This window comes from Ambystoma mexicanum, chromosome 5p (genome assembly GCF_040938575.1).
Source record: "Ambystoma mexicanum isolate Mex_15411 chromosome 5p, UKY_AmexF1_1, whole genome shotgun sequence".
Classification (NCBI taxonomy): Eukaryota; Metazoa; Chordata; class Amphibia; order Caudata; family Ambystomatidae; genus Ambystoma; species Ambystoma mexicanum.
In genome coordinates, this window is record NC_090930.1 from 672,721,720 (window position 1) to 672,737,961 (window position 16,242).

General features: G+C 50.0%; 1 long non-coding RNA gene across 1 annotated transcript in view; it reads right to left on the minus strand.

Moving 5' to 3' along the window:
- Positions 1-2,460: 2,460 nt before the first annotated feature.
- The window catches only part of LOC138481128 (uncharacterized), a 1,231,087-nt gene continuing 1,217,305 nt past the window's right edge, over positions 2,461-16,242 (minus strand). Inside the window, exon 5 of the long non-coding RNA XR_011274196.1 lies at positions 2,461-2,562. This is a non-coding gene — a long non-coding RNA (uncharacterized lncRNA). The remainder of the gene's footprint in view (positions 2,563-16,242) is intronic.

The following is a 16,242-nucleotide window of genomic DNA, read 5'->3' on the forward strand; positions in this document are numbered from 1 at the left end:
TCAGATAGGGGTTAGCCCTGCCTGATTCTGTTCTTCATTTATTTTGTAGATGATTAATTAGAGAACTGTTATTGATGGGTGGAGTAAAATGAACACAAGGCCTTTTATGAATGGAATCAGGGACGCGACAGAGTCTGCCACATGTTGATGAACTGCCCTCTGTTCAAGCCTTTTTACCCTTCTTCTTGCTTGATAGCCAGAGCACGAGGGGAGCAGAGCCACGGTCAGCCTTGTGAGCTGGGTTTAAAGGCTGCCGCAAGAACTCACTATTTCTCTTTGATTTATTTTCTTTTTTGACAGTTCATGGATGAACTGCTTAAGCATATATAACGAATGCATACATCTCACAAGGCATGTGTTTTTGGTTGCTTATTGGTATGATGGATACGCTTTGCATGTGCGGGTGAGGGAGATGATGGTGGTGAGCGCTGATCCACCCTGGCCAGTGTCTTACCAGCATATGCAAACCTAAGAATGAAATGAAGCATTGGTCGCTCTTCTTCACATGGACACCCGGCTGTTCTCAGGAGGGGAAAGCTTATTATTTCCCCTATCAACATTGTGTCGCCTATGAGGGATCTTGATGATTCCTGATGATGACATTCTATGATGATGGCATCCTTTGTCTCAGGAGGATAGCACAGCAGCAACTTGCTCGCCTTGGAAGCAAGACCACATGGAGCAACACAGGTTCGATCCCTGGGCCAGTGTTTAAAAACCTCTGGTGCATGTTATAAATAACCTATCGTATCATATGACCTCAACAACTTCCCTAGAGAACCGAGGGCCTGCCCAAATATGTTTTGAGAACCTACTGTATAGCTTCAATTCTCACAAAAAAAAAATGTTTACATATGGCGCTCCACTGCAATGAAGTGGAAGTGTTGGCGATAAAGACAGTAAATGAAGTGATTGGCAGAGTTACAGTACATGAGCAAGTAGAAAATACCTCCCAGGCCCGTCATATTCCACCTTAGAGTGGCAATCGTGCCACCCTGGCCCATGACATGCTGCAGGTGCGTTTCCTGCAACTAATAGCACCCTCTGTTCGCCTTTTAAACATCCAAGATTACAACTGGCAGAATGTCAGAAAGAGCTCGGTCAATCATTCTGAAAAATAATTGGGATATACTGCACAAATCATTATGAATTATTATAATTAGCAATGGGGTGGAAATAATAACACGAACCTACTGGTGGTGTGGACGGAACACACAGCACCAGCTGTGGCTCACTTCACAGCGGAGCCTTCTAACCTGTGGTCCACCAATACTCTGCCAGGATGATATGCCTCAACACACATGACACTACTTCCTGCCCAAGATGACAACGTGTATTGTGAGCAGGGCACACGTGTGCAGGTATAATGACTTCTGTGGAAGGGTAAAGAGACACCTAGTGGCGAAACGATAGACAGGGACTCTTGTGGCTGCATTGGTCATTCTTTGGAGATATTTGTGGGTCAAAACAGTGGTATCTGCCAGTAACACGTCTCTTTTGGTTAAGGTAACAGAGAGATGTCCAAATGTTCCTCTCGTTTACAGCAGCCGACAACTGTCCCCGTCTTGTCGCCCTTGGGCCTTGCGTGCATTATAAATGCCAAAATAAATAAATAAATACACTTTTTCTAGGTTCTGGCTTTGATCTTTTCATGCTGGGACATGTAGGCTTTTCTATTTCTATTTGTTTATTAAGCACCAAAAGCCCGTAGGCATCAGAGCTCTACACAAAAACAGTGAAACAATGACTGATCAACTAACACTTGAAAAGGGGGTCAAAACAGCGGCCCCAACAGCAAGCGACTAAAATGGTTTGTACTACAAATCCCAGCATACAGTTTGCGGTTGGAAAAAAAAGAGACCCTCATGACACGAGGCTTGGCAGCTGTGAGTATGATTCCATTTTATGTCACAGGGTATTCAGAAAGAACAGTCGGCACACTAAATATGTCAGACGGTCTTGTTTTGTGGGACAGCTCAGCGTATGGTAGATTAGCCTGGCTGCATGAATGCACGTTTTATAACGTTTCTTTTGTGGCTGCGCTGCTGTGCAGTTGATTAGCTCAGGAGAGCCTCTGCATTTAACACCCCTGATTAATGCATCCCTTTGATTCTGTAATTGCAAACAGGCTGTGCAGCTGATTTGCTCGCGCACTCCCCCCCTCTCTCTCTCAATTTCTTTTTGTCTCCCTTTGTGTGTCGTAATAAACCAGATAGTAATGAACACAGATTACTGCTAGAAAGAGAAAGGACATATCCAGCTATCTGGCCATCCAGAGCAGGGACGGCGGGGCCAATAACGGAGAAGGAAGAAACAGCATTTTACACATCAACCTACACAGTGCTGTTACAGAGTACAGAGCCCAGCCCGAGAAGCGCCCGCCGCTGGCGCCAGAGGATCAGATAATGTCAATACAGTTCACGGGTATAAAGCCAAAGTGTGGTCTTTACTTACGAGCTGTTTCGTAGCGCATGATACTCACTGTCTGCTCCCACAGCTGGCGGGACGGCTGCTCTCCCCGGGGCTCCTGCTCCTTCGCCTAGCTGACTGGCACTAGCGTCTCTGGCAAGAAAAAACAGATTTTGCGTGCTTTTAAAACCATGTTTGCACTGTGACCGGAATCTTAAAGAAGCCAGGGGCTCAGACAGGGAGCCACGAGAAGGCTGGTAAACAAGACGCGCACAGACTGGAGTCAATACTCTGTGTTCACAATCTGAAGTATTTTGGTTGACAACAGGAAGTGCCAATGTCAAATGAAACCTGCCCACTTTCGTGTACTTTTAACAAAACCCAATATGCAAAATCAGTTATTACCAAAATCTATCTACGCTTTTTTCTATTACTCTCTCACAGAGGATGTCTGCTCTGTCTCAAGAGTTGATACAACGCTTATCATATTTTCTGGCTATTAGGAATAAGTCAAAACTCTTCCATTAGCGTACACCTAGAGAGCAATTGCATATGAGAATGGACACAAAGCGTGTAGGTGTTGTTTGGTTATTTACCCAACCATTAATGCACCATGGCCAAGCTAATCCCTATAGCTATTCCCACTCATTCCCTGTACCACCCCACCCAAAGCACATCCTCTTGGGACATCTTTGAGCTTGCTTTATCAAGCTGTACCATCAAATTGTGTTCAAAGTGCCTCCCAGTGTTTTTTCAAAGCAGTCTTCTGAGAGTTAACACATTCATTAGGTTTGGAAACTTGCTACTGTTGGAATAAAATGTCTTAACCAGGTCTGACTTTAGCCACTCGATTTATAAGTAGTATGTGTGTGCTTCAATGAAGTCCTGTTAAAAACAAACACTGACAAAGCCAGAATTGTGCAGGTGCTACCATTGATGGGTAATTAATACGACCATGGCAGTGCCTGGCAACAGCCTTTCCCATGCCTACACAAAAGCCCAAACTGTTGACTTTGCCAAAGCTTATTTGTCTTCCCTTAATTTCATCCCTGTACCACAGGGGCAATTCCGTTTCAATGCATGCATTCTTTCCAGTCAGTTTGGTCCTTCAGGTCTTCCTTTCTCATTAAATCTCAACCCCCGATATCTCTCACCAGACTCCGTTAATGATTATTGCAGCATGTGAAACCTAATGGTGCACACACTGGGGTAGTGTTGGGGGCTGTAGGAGAGGGGCGAGTACAGCATCTGATCAATAAGGGGCAACTTCAAAGAGAAAAGAATGTGCATTTAGCTGCATTTCTGCATGCATATAGAATACACCTGCCGCTGAGAAGTAAATTCATTTAATATGTTTAACTTTCCAAAAGTGAAAAACCACGACTCAAAAGTGATGTTCAATCGAAACAAGGGGGTAGGGGGCAGAGGCAGCCTGTATATTGTTCAAATGAGTCCAAGTAAAATACCGGCACCGCTTTGGTGCAAAGGGGAATTACCGCCCCATTCCAAGGTTGGCGGGGCGGTAATTCCCCCTTCCACCATTGCCCTTCCCCATTCCCATTTTTGCCCCATAGGGCTCTATGGGAATGGGGAAGGCGCTAATTACGGTACCGCAAATTGCGGTACCGTAATTAGCTCCACTGGTACCTCTGCGGGTTGGTTTTTAACGCCTGCAAAAAGCAGGCGTTAAATTCCCCAACCCGCAAAGGGACCTCGTAGTAAGGCGGTAAGGATTTACCGGTACCAGTAAAATACCAGTACCGGTAAACCCTTACTGCCTACCGTGTAATGAGGCCCATTATCAGTATGCATATTACATGATGTGATATGATAGGTTATTTATAACGCTTTTAATAACTAGAGGCTGCGCATCAAACTTGTGCTGTTCCGCGTCATTTTGCTTTCAAGGCGAGCATGTTACCGCTGAGCTATCCTCCCGAGACCTAGAACATCTAGAACTTTCATAGTCTCCTCAATATAGGCTGCCAAAAGAAAACAAAATAAGCCATTAATGGTATGGTCAGTGTTGGGAAATATCTAATGTTACCATTTTCGATCCCTCAGGTTAAGGGGGTGTCCCGATTTAGTTAGCTTGGGGGAAAATAGTGGGTGTAGTCGACTCACTCTTGGATACCTCTGTAGAAGCCAAGGCCTTTTTGTTTAAAAAGCCTGAAGCTGTTGCTCATGTGCGAGATCTTCAGGCTTCATAAATAAAAAAAGTTGTTGTCTTCCTCAATGGTGGTGTGGGACCTTGCCAGGTATCCCTTTAAGCAGGAGATGCAGCGATGACCCGAGGATTATTGTTGCATCTCTTAGTTAAAGGGCTGCCTGGTGAGGGTCAGCACCTTCATTAAGGAAGAAAATATATTGTGCCAACAAACAGCCAGACATCCTTCACCTAAGAGATGCATGGGCGATAATCCCTCTTTTCAACCTTAATGGTGGCATTTGTGAGTTGAAAATACTGCTCCAGAGTGTCAGAGATGGAGAGGCCATGCTCGGCCGCTATTTTGAGAGTGAAGCTGTTTAATGTGGAGTCCCATTGGAATTTAAAAGCTAGTACAAAACAGTTGTTTCCAACATGAGGCCTAGTGGATGAGCGAGAATGGGCCTCACTCAACTTTATCAAAATGGAAAGGAACTCAGTTGAAGGAGAGTGTGATCAGAATGGTGATATTGCTAACGATGCCCAATGAATGGGAAAAGACATGGAGTGCTGCAGGTGCTGACTTTGTGTGCACTGGGAAAAGACACCTTTAGACAGAGTCAAAACTGCAGCAGTACACATGGGAAATGATACATTGAAATGATGTGCCTTTAAAAAATAAAAAGGAGGGATTGTGCCTTACATTTAAAAAGTGAAGCAAAGTGACATGTTTTGGAGAAAGACACTTTTCACAAACAAACTGACATTTAAATGGAAAAATGTACTTGTTGGAGAAGTGAACAAGAATTTTTCATCGAACTGTGGCCTATGTGTGAATAATACCTAAAGGGAATTTATATGTGTCCAAACCGTGTATCATGAAAGATTGTATTATACACAACATGCTCAGATATACTGCTAAATGTTATAAGCACATCTTGTTGAATTAAAGCTGTATTTTCTGAAGTATGAAAGCAGCTGGTATTGTCCCCACTGAACTGAAAGGTGTATGCCTTTGAAAATTTGAACCCAAGACCTGTGGGCTAGCTCCCCCAGTAAAAGCAGGCCTGGTTCAGTTAGAAATACACAGAAATAACAGAGAATTAGATCACAATTGTTGGAGCTGCAGATAACAAAGCTAGCAGAGATGCCCTTTAATTTCAGGTCTCCCCGTTAACTGCCAACAGAAATCAACTTTTCAGGGCTGACGCGACCTCAAGAAATGGCTCCAGAGCCACTAATAGATGATCAACCTTTGTGTATGAAACAGACCATGCTGATAAGCAGATGTTCATGTCAGGTCACAGGAACAGAAATGAATCTTTAAAAAGGTTGGGGCCAGTGTAAAGATGAGGGACACATGTGAAGCCTTGCCATGTGATTAACATTGGACCACCTTTTCTTTAATTTCAAGAGAATCATATGTCCCACACTCATATCATAGGGGATAAGAAGCGCATCAGTATCATGTAAATTTGAATCCTGTGTGGTGTATACAAGTTGAGTTATAAAGTTATAAGTTGAGTTATAAAGACAATTATGATTCCAGCCTTCTCATAATTCCGAGGTAATGGAAAGTTGGTGTGGTGATAGGTTATGGAAATATGGTGTGAATCTTGAAGGGTCAGATTTGTAACTATTTCAGCTAAGGAGTAAAATGATAAAAATGGTAGCTCTTCCCAAGAAGGGCGTGCTGAGATTTGATTAGTATTTTCCAACTCGCCATAACATATAGATCTCAAATTGCACAGCCCACGGTAGTGGCTGTGTAGTTACGGTTAAATTGCTAATTCCATACGAAGAACACTTTTTGGGCGGCTTATAACTTCGCTCACCCTGGCCGAATCCTCAGCAAACTTTGCAAATAAAGTACATGGCCCACTCTGAATTCTTTTGCAAATTGTGGTGAGATTTGGTTCAGGGGGCGCAAAGTTATAGGGAGGGTCCCAAAATCTATTTTTTTCCCGGAGACATAATGGGAAAAAACTTTGTGCACGCCTACAGCTCAAACCGCTGGACGGATTTCCACCAAATTTGCGGCAGGAGTGGTGGTTTAGTCCCAAAAGAGTGCTTTTGTTAATTTGGTGTAAATCTGTCCAGTAGTTTTTTAATAAAATGGCCAAAACGCAAGGCAAAATGATTTGTGATATCTATGTCCGCTCCACGGACGCGCTTCCCTGTACGCTCCTCTCAGAAGCTGCTGCTTTTCAGGAGAGTGGTCTTCACTGCAATTGCAAAAGAAAGAAGTTAGTGAATATGTCTGTTTATTGCACTTTTGTTAATGTAGACATTGTCAGGCTAATTCATAGAATCCAGCGCACAAGTAGCGCACGCGGCTGGCGCACAGCGTGCGCCTGCGATAGTCTGCGCCAGGCACGTGCGCTAAAACAGATTTCCGCGCACAGCGTATTCATGGATTTCAAGCTCCCAAACCAGCCGTGGCGCAGAGAATCGCAGCGAGCCTGCAGCAGCGCCAGTAACGCCCCCAAGAACGCCCTCGCGCAAGGAAAAGCCATCAAAATCGCTAAATCATCGCTAAGGGCTGCGCTAACCCTGGACCACTTCACAGGGCAGGCAAACAAGGAAAGAAAAGCGGGCAATCTTCAAATCAGGAGTACGCGGGAAGTACTACACGCGACTAGGCAGGGAACGTGAATTACAGGGGTACGCGTGAAGTAGAAAACGCGATAGGCCAGGGAACGTGTATTACAGGGGTACGCGGGAATTATCACACGCGAACAGGCAGGGTGCGTGTATTACAGGGGTAGCGGGAAGTTCAACACGCGATTGGCCAGGGAACGTGTATTACAGGGGGACGCGTGAAGTAGAACACGCGATAGGCCAGGGAACGTGTATCACAGGGGTACGCGGGAATTATCACACGCGAACAGCCAGGGTGCGTGTATTACAGGGGTAGCGGGAAGTTCAACACGCGATTGGCCAGGGTACGTGTATCACAGGGGTGCGTGGGAATTATCACATGCGAATAGGCTGGGTGGGCCCTCACAGGTGTACCCTGTACACCCTCCACGGCCCCTGCAGGCAGCCCACAAAACAGTGGACTACCCTGCACACCTGATCATGTCCCCCTGCACCCCCATCCACCAGGGGCACCCTCCACCAGGCCCCCACCCATGTCTCCCACCACCCCCACCCCCCAGCAGTGCAGGGGCACCTGCCATCAGGCCCCCATCCATGTCTCCCACCACCCCCACCCCCCATCCACCAGGGGCACCCTCCACCAGGCCCCCACCCATGTCTCCCACCACCCCCACCCACCAGCACTGTGGGGCACGTGGCCAGCAGGCAGTCAGGCAGCAGCCGATGGCAGGTGGGAGCGTGCTCAGGGCTCTGGGGGACTTAAATTTGGCCTCCTGGCCAGGAGCCTGGTCTTCCGTGTTTGAACGCGTGGACAGCCTGATAGGGAGTGATTATGCACGTGAAAACCCCACACTCAGCGAATCGCGCGAAAACCCGTCACCAGCATACGTGCGTCAATAGTTACCTGCACGTGCAGTGTCAAAGCGTGTGATTGGTGAAAATGGATCTACACGCAGGAGTGACAAAGCGTGTGATTGGTGAAAAGTGAGCTACACGCAGGAGTGTCAAAGCGTGTGATTGGTGAAAAAGGATCCACACGCAGGAGTGACAAAGCGTGTGATTGGTGAACATGGGCCAAGCACGTACACGCCGTAAGTGACGCTGTACGTGTGGGCCTGTATAAAAGGTAGTGTTGAACACCATTTCCTTGTACGTGCTTTTCGTGGAGAGCGAGTGGGTGAATTCTGTACTTCTTGTCGTTTCACACGCGATTTACTTCACGGCGTTTCCAGTTCGTACTCCCTGTTACCTCTGACAGCTTTTTCTCTTTTTCCTCTTGTACTGGTTTACCTGGGCCTGTTCCCTCAAACAGTGTCCCCTTCTACTGTTGTCCTGTCTCCTCAGACAGCGTACACATCTTCTTTTGGCGGGGGTGTTGCCAACCAAAAGCGCTCATTTTTCACGCTCTTTTACCTGGCAGACGGTGAGTCACGCACGTATCTAACATCTGTGCTTGCCCCGTGTGTAGCCTACCCCTTCAGAGGTCAATCTAGGCTGCGTGTGACACGCATACGTTCATTGTGTTACTGGATGCCACAGCGTAGTGCAGGGTTTTCCATCAGCACACGTGGTCTAGGAGGGGTATTGTGCACGTTCCTTAACTTTTTTGGGGTGCCTGTGCGTTGCGTGACCCGTCATCTTTCCCCAGGGGTGTCATATAGCCTTGCCACTGCACTAGGGTACGAATACCATCTGGTACCCAACCCCTTTGACACCCAATTGCCCAGGACAATTGTGCACACCGACTCCCATACGCACAATACCATCAGTGCCATGGTTGGGAGGCGTGCAAGCCGTAAGGGTGGCAAAGGTGGCCGAGCCACACGTGGTGGCCGTGGAGGATCCACTAGGGGACGTGGTTGTGACTTGCAGGGTGCCCCTGTCCCCCCCAGTCTGGAGGACCAGTCAGGGACACCCATGCCCCCCCCCCCCCCCAGTTGAGAGTCATGTGGCTGATACCAACCCTGATCAGCCCTTGTCGGACCAGGCCATTGTGGCACCAGACCTGTCCGAGGGTGATCCCATCGCTGACATCCAGGTCAGCAGGTCCACTGCACGTGCACCGGTGCACATTGGTGTCATCAGGGCACGCGCATCTATGCCAGATAGGTCATCTGCTGGCCCCCGTAGCCAGGGTGTGGCTCCATCCACCCCACCTCTCATACACCCTGCCAAGACTGTGTCGGTCCTAGTTCATGCACCTCAGATCAGGCCTGACCCCATCCCACTACCCCCAATGCCTGCACCTACTCCCATGCTGAGTGGGCAATCCCACACACCCAGTACTGAGTCCACCACGACTCCTGCCCCTAGTGTCCACAGCGGCGTAGGACACTCTGGATCCCCACCCCCTTCCAAGCGCAAGAGGAAGAGTGCACGTCCGGCACAGGCTGATGCCCCAGGCACGGCTGCACAGTCCGGCCCATCAAGGAAGCCAAGCTTCACAGACGCCGAACTGAATGCACTTGTTCAGTATGTGTCAGATCATGATAGGGAAATGGTCATCGTTGCAGGGTCCAAGACCACACATGCCAGACGCCAGGCACACTGGCAGACCATTGCTGACAGAATAAGTGCCCTTGGAGTAGTGAGGCGCACAGCTAGTGATTGCCAGAAGCGCTGGAATGACCTTAAGCGCAGGGCAAAGGATAAGCTGGCCTCAAGTCATGCCGCAACCTTGGTGACTGGAGGTGGGTCCCCAGCACAGGATATAGAACTCACACCACACGAGTCTGTAGCTGGATCCTACGTCACCGAGGGACAACTCCAAGGTGTGGGAGACCTCCCTGATTACGAGGCATCATCCGGTGAGTGCACATGCATGTGTGTATTATCCATGTGCATGGTGTGTGTGTGAAGCATTCATGTTGGGTGCCTGTCAAGGGGGTGTGTGGCAGAGTTGATAGTGGCACCCATGTGCCTCATCCAGTATGTTCAGTGCAACACCATCTGGCCACAGCACTATCCCTACTGGCAACAGTGCACATATGGGCCGACACCATGGAAGTTGCCCTTGAATTGTCATTTTGTCACTACATTGTTGCTCATACTCCCCTGTCTATTCATCTGATGTCTTACATACCATTCCTATCCTTACCCCCAGCCATTCAAGTTTCATCTTCACATGCCTGACATGCAATGATACCACATGCTAATGCGTCCTCTGTATATAAATGCCAACCAACATGCTGTCATACTGTGGATGTTGCCTTGACATCCACCTCCTACCTGTGGGCTTTGGTACCGTCTGGTTTCGAGCCCCATTCCCTCACACTCCATGCTGCTCTTCATGGTCTATCTTCCATGACTCCTACAGTTCAGACCATCGTGCCCTACTCACGACACCTGCTTGCCAAAAGTCAAATGAGGGCACCCTGCCCTCCAATGCGACCCACCCTATTGCTGACCAGTGCATCTGAGCCTACTCTAAGCTAACTCTCACTGACATCTGCTCATACATGCCTTTGCCTGTCCCATAGACCCTTCACATGGTCCCTGTCCTCTCTCCTTGCTCCTCTTCCACCATCATTGGTGGGACCCGTTGGGGTGTACTCCTGGCCTCCTTCCAATCCTCAGAGGCCACTATTGATGTGCATGGTAATGGGAGCGTCTCAGTCCAAGGCCCTTAGGCCAACCTCAATCTCCTTGAGAAATGCTACCCACATCTCATCAACTTCCTTACCTCTCCTGCTGTCCCCCTTCCTCTCTCCTCATCAATCCTGCACTGCCTCCCTGCACCCTCCCATGAACCTTCTCCGCCTCCCACTCCAACTCCTACACATGCTGCACCTTTGATCTCTAGCACTCCCCGTAAGTCCTACAAGGCTGTCAACCTCCTCCACAATTACACTCCTTTCACTGCGGCTGCATCAGGCATTCCTCCGATATCTGTCACTTACATGAGGTTATGCACCTTGACATCCTTGGTCTCATGGAAACATGTCTGACGGCCAGCTCTGTCTGCATCCTTGACCCTCTCCTTGGCCCGCCACTACTGTGCAGGGGGGGTGTGCCCTTGGCTTCCCTGAGGGTATTCCTGCCACTGTCACTCCTACTTAGACCTACTCCACTCTGGAATGGCTTGTGTGAGGTCTCTCTCCACCACACCTTGACATTCTCAAACAGTGCGTACTGTGTCTGGGAAAACTGGTCAAATGTACTACTTCCTTTCTGAGTGTCCTCACCTCTCCTCCTCACTCATGTCCCCAGACACAGAAATCCTCATCCTTGGTGCTGTACGCATCCACCTGCATGCTTGTTGACGCCCCCACGTGACCTTTCTGTGACCTCAGCAACTCCCTCTCACCCTCTAGACTCCCGTCTGTCCCTACTCATTCTGCAGGGCACACTCTTGATGCTCTGATCTCATCTGACTTTCCCCTCTCCGTCCATCTCTGCACTCCTCTCTCCTGGAGTGATCACATTCTCCTCTCCTCCCAGCTCACCCTCACCACCCCACAGGCAAAGCCAGCCTCACCACTGTCACACACCTTCTTGGTATTCCGACCCATGAAGTGTGTGTCAGTCGAGGCTCATGCAGCCAAAATCTCCCCCCCATCCAGCTCCCCCTTAGGCTCACTCCCATCCTGACAGGGCCCACTCCATGCTCCACTCCATGTCAGGTACACTGGATGTCTTTGCCACGGTCATGACCACCTGTCTGAAGCCCCATGCCAATGCAGAGTCCTGGCATGACTCGGATCTTGTGAACCCAAACCACAGGTGCCGGGTGGCAGAGAGGGAATGTCCTGCATCATGGCCATCCTCTGGCAAACTGGCCTGCCACATGCTCCAAAGGCAATAGCGCCTCACCCTTTTCACCAAGATGAGATCCCCAATCCAAGGGCACATATCTGCGGCATGTGACAACTCTGCAGGACACATAGAAATCTGAAAGGACCTTGCCGAGCCAGAAGCAGTGTGTACCTCCCCTGTCCCCTCCGAGCCCACAGCACTGCATGATTGTCTCTGTACCCCTATAGGCCACCCCCCCAGCACTTGTCTGCGCCTAACACCATCTGCCCTTGACGTCAAGTCCTACTTACCTTGTACAGCACTTCCAGCCGCCACTTCCCCTTGCACTTCATTGTGCCACCCACCCCTGCACTTGCGTGACATGAATGACACCAGCACCAGTAGGATTGTTGACTGGCATCCCCTTCTGCCCCACCACCCCTCAGTGCTCCGCTGTACCTTCATACATTACTTGACCGGTGCTTCACGAATGCAATATGAATCCTTTACAGGTGATGGGGAGGTGGAATCACATTGTTTACTGCATTTTGTTGATGTAGACAAGGCACTGTGCATCGTTGCCAATTTGGACTAGCAGATCCATGTACAACATGTATACTTATGGATGTGACGATGCAATGTCAGGACCAGAGTGGTTGAAATCCAAAAAAGTAGCCCTCCTCTCCCTCTTCACTTGGTGGCTATGTCACATGCCATGTGTGTGATGGCATGTGCCTTTGACATGGCAATCGCCGGCCAATGTGTGATGGCAGTGCTAGGCAGCAAGGTGAGCAGGCGTTGCTCTCCAATCTGTACATTGTATGCCCTGAGCCTCCCCTACAGACCCAGTGATGGTGAATGCATAGGAGGTCTCCCAGTCATGTTGGACATGTGTCGTAGAACTACTGCCTCTGTTGTTCATCAGCCCTTGTTGCATGCCATGGTGCTAATGCCTGTTTCCATTTTTCTCTTTCATGTCTTTGCAGGGGACGAAGCACTTGTTGATGCTGGGGATGTGGTGGTGGAGCCGTCCCAGGAGGGCAACCCGGGCCGACCTACCACAAGTGAGGGACGTGGTGTGTTTGTGGGTGAAAACCCACAAGTGCTGCAGGCCGTGCTGTCGAGGGGTGTCTCTGGGGGTTCCTCCCCCGAGCAGTATTCAGGTGTAGACTCGGAGGATGACACCTATGTGCAGTCGCAGGTGAGTGTTCTTGGGAGAGAATCTCCTCTGTCCGACCCACCTGCAGCCGGGCCATTGCCCTCAATGGGGATGTCAGTGTCGGCAGATCAGCCTCCGGTGGTTACGGATGCAGGGCCACACCACCCAATCTCTGATCCTGTTCCTGGGGCTGCAGATCAGAGAGGGAATGCAGTCCTGCAGCCTGAGGCCTTGCCGGCACAGCAAGGCGCAGTCCGCCTTGCCCCAGGCAGGTGTGGTGCCCGTCAACGTGGTGGCCGTATGCCACCTGGCAATACCGTTTGGGAGCAATCCATCTACGGTATGGCCACCCAACAGGCAGCATCATCCGAGATGATTGCACAGGCCATGGATAGGGTGGCCACTTCCATTGTCCCCCCAGAAAGGCTGATGGAGCGACTGGAGCAGGCTACAGAGTCCATCTGCCAGGCACACAGGGAGGATATGTTGGCGTCCAACATGGACAGGCGGGCGGCACTGGCGACTCTGCGGGAATCACTTTCCATGGAGTCCCAGCGCCACAGGGAAGGCCTGAGGGAAGAACTCCGTCACCTCAGGTCGACCCTGTTAGAGCTTGAGGCTTCATCCCATAGAAGGACAGAGGAGCAGCTGGAGCGTCTGACACGGACGCTCTCGGCCGAGATGCAGGCAACTCGTGCGGAGGTCAGGTCATCCCGGGAGTTACTGCATGGGGACCTCCGCATGATTATAACCCAGAACCAGAACTACCAGACCCGCCTGCTTGCAGCCATGGAGGAGCAAACTCGTGCTTTGCGTGGGCTGCCTCCCATTGTCACACCATCTTCTGAGGCAGCTCCCCCACCTCCAGAGTCAGCTGCAGGGTCTGGCCAGAGCCATAGCGACTCATCTCCCACAACAGAGTAGCCGTGTGGGCCACGAGCCTATGGGGTGTTTTCCTTTCCCATGATCCACACAGGTGGATTGTGGCGTGCATCCTGTCCTCGGACCTCATAGGTGGCCCCCCCCCCCCCGCCGGCCCTTTCATGGCCATTTTTTCTCATTTTTATTTTTATTTTGCAAGAGTGTTGCCTTGTGTGGGTACCTGGGCATACACTGTATTGTGGCTGGGCACATGCAGGCTTGTCCTGAGTTTGGTTTCGATGCTTGGGTAGCAGACATCCACACCCCTCCTGCTTCCGTTTCCATGGGCTTGCAAAGGGTGTGCCCAAGTGACAGCAAATTACACGGTGACATTGGACTCCCATGAGCTGTTGGCCAGTCCATAGTCAATACTGTGTAGACATTCATAGTGTTCATTGTTGTTGCACCTAACTATGCATGATGGTTTGATATGTGCCTCTACTTACATATGTTGCTCATGTTTTGCAGGTATTTCACACAGATCTTCACAAGGGCATACTCTCTGGAGTCAGACTACATGTCGGTAGATGTGCACTGACACTTTTGCATGGCGCCATCACTGTACATCTGGACGGTGAGGACATACCAGCAGAATCAGGTAATGAGACTACCATTGATTACATGCAATGTGTCTTGTTTGGGTGGGCTTCAGGGTGGGTTGGTGTGTAATTTGATTGAAAATACTCTTACACAGGTGTGTAGTAGTGGCTCCAGGGCGGTTAGCTGCTCAAGTGCGGCTATGTTCCATTTGGGGCACTGCTATTTGTGACACTGGTGTCATGTTGTGATGGCCAGTTTGTTTGCTGTCACATACCATGACATGGTGTCCTCAGTGGCGGGACTGTGAAGGGAATGGGTGACATGGCAATGTTGTCATGTAGTGAATCGCCTGTGGCAATGCATATTAGATTGATGGAGTTGTGTCTTTGCGTTGTGATGCATTGCTGGTGTATGTGTAGCTAGGGGTGCACACATATTGACACTTCCATGTTAACAATCTCAGGCTGATGTGTATCTGACTGTTTATTGTCAAGTAATTTTCAGACATTGTCAGGTAGTGTCATCATTGATTGTCAGATGGTATGTGCCAGAGCAGTGTGCACTAGCCAGCACTGTGATTCCTAGGTGAAGAAGTTGGCCACCAGTTGCGTACGGGCTGCCTCCCCCCGTGCCCTTTCCCCTCCCATGCGCAGCGGGCGTGCATGTGGTTGTGGATGTGGGGGCACCACCATGTCCACGGGCAGGCCCCGGCGTGTTGCAACGTTGTGCAGGACACATGCTGCCACTATGATCCTGCACACTATTCGGGGAGCATATAACAGCTGCCCGCCAGAACGGTCAAGGGAGCGAAAGCGTGACTTCAGCACTCCGAATGTGCGCTCCACTATGCCCCGTGTTGCAATGTGGGCTGTGTTGTACCTTACCTGGGGTGGCGTGGTGGGGTTCCGGATTGGGGTCATCATGTGGGGGCTGATAGGGTAGGCACTGTCCCCTGCGGAGGTGGTGATGGGTATCATTAGTGGTGTTGTGTCATGACCCAGTATCTGACATGCATGCATGTGCAGTGGCATTCATGCTCACCAAGCAGCCATGTATCTCCATGCTGGCCAGCCTCTAGGTCCCGGCATAGGGTAGACATTCTGTAGATGAAGCTGTCGTGGGTGCACCCTGGATAGTTGGCATATACTGATGTGATTATTCCCTTGGCATTGCATACAACTTGCACGTTGATGGAATGCCAGTGCTTGCGGTTTCTATAGATGTGCTCTGTTGCCCTGGGTGGACGTAGAGCCACATGTGTGCAGTCAATTGCACCAAGCACTTTGGGGAATTGAGCCACACCATAGAATTCCTGGATGCACGTCCGCCTTTCTGCATGAGTCCTGGGGAGATATATGTGCCTGTGGACTGATGGCCGTGCAGTGATGATGTTCAAGACCTGGTGTAGGCAGCGTGACTGCGTGGCCTGTGACACACCACCCACTATGGCACTTGTCCGCTGAAAGGATCCAGTGGCCAAGAAGTGCAGTACATTCAGGACCTTCTGCAGGGGGCTGAGTGCTTGGGAGCACAGGGTGGGTGATGTGAGGTCATCCTCCCACTCACTGACCAGGTCCAGTATGATGTGTGCTGGAAACCTGTACCTCCCATACACCTGGTCATCAGGCATCCCGAATAGGCTGGTTCTGGGTGTGAATATTCTGGCCCTGACTCTCCTCCTCCTCCTCCTTTGGTAGCCCACTGCCACTGCTGCTAGGAACGGTATGTTCAT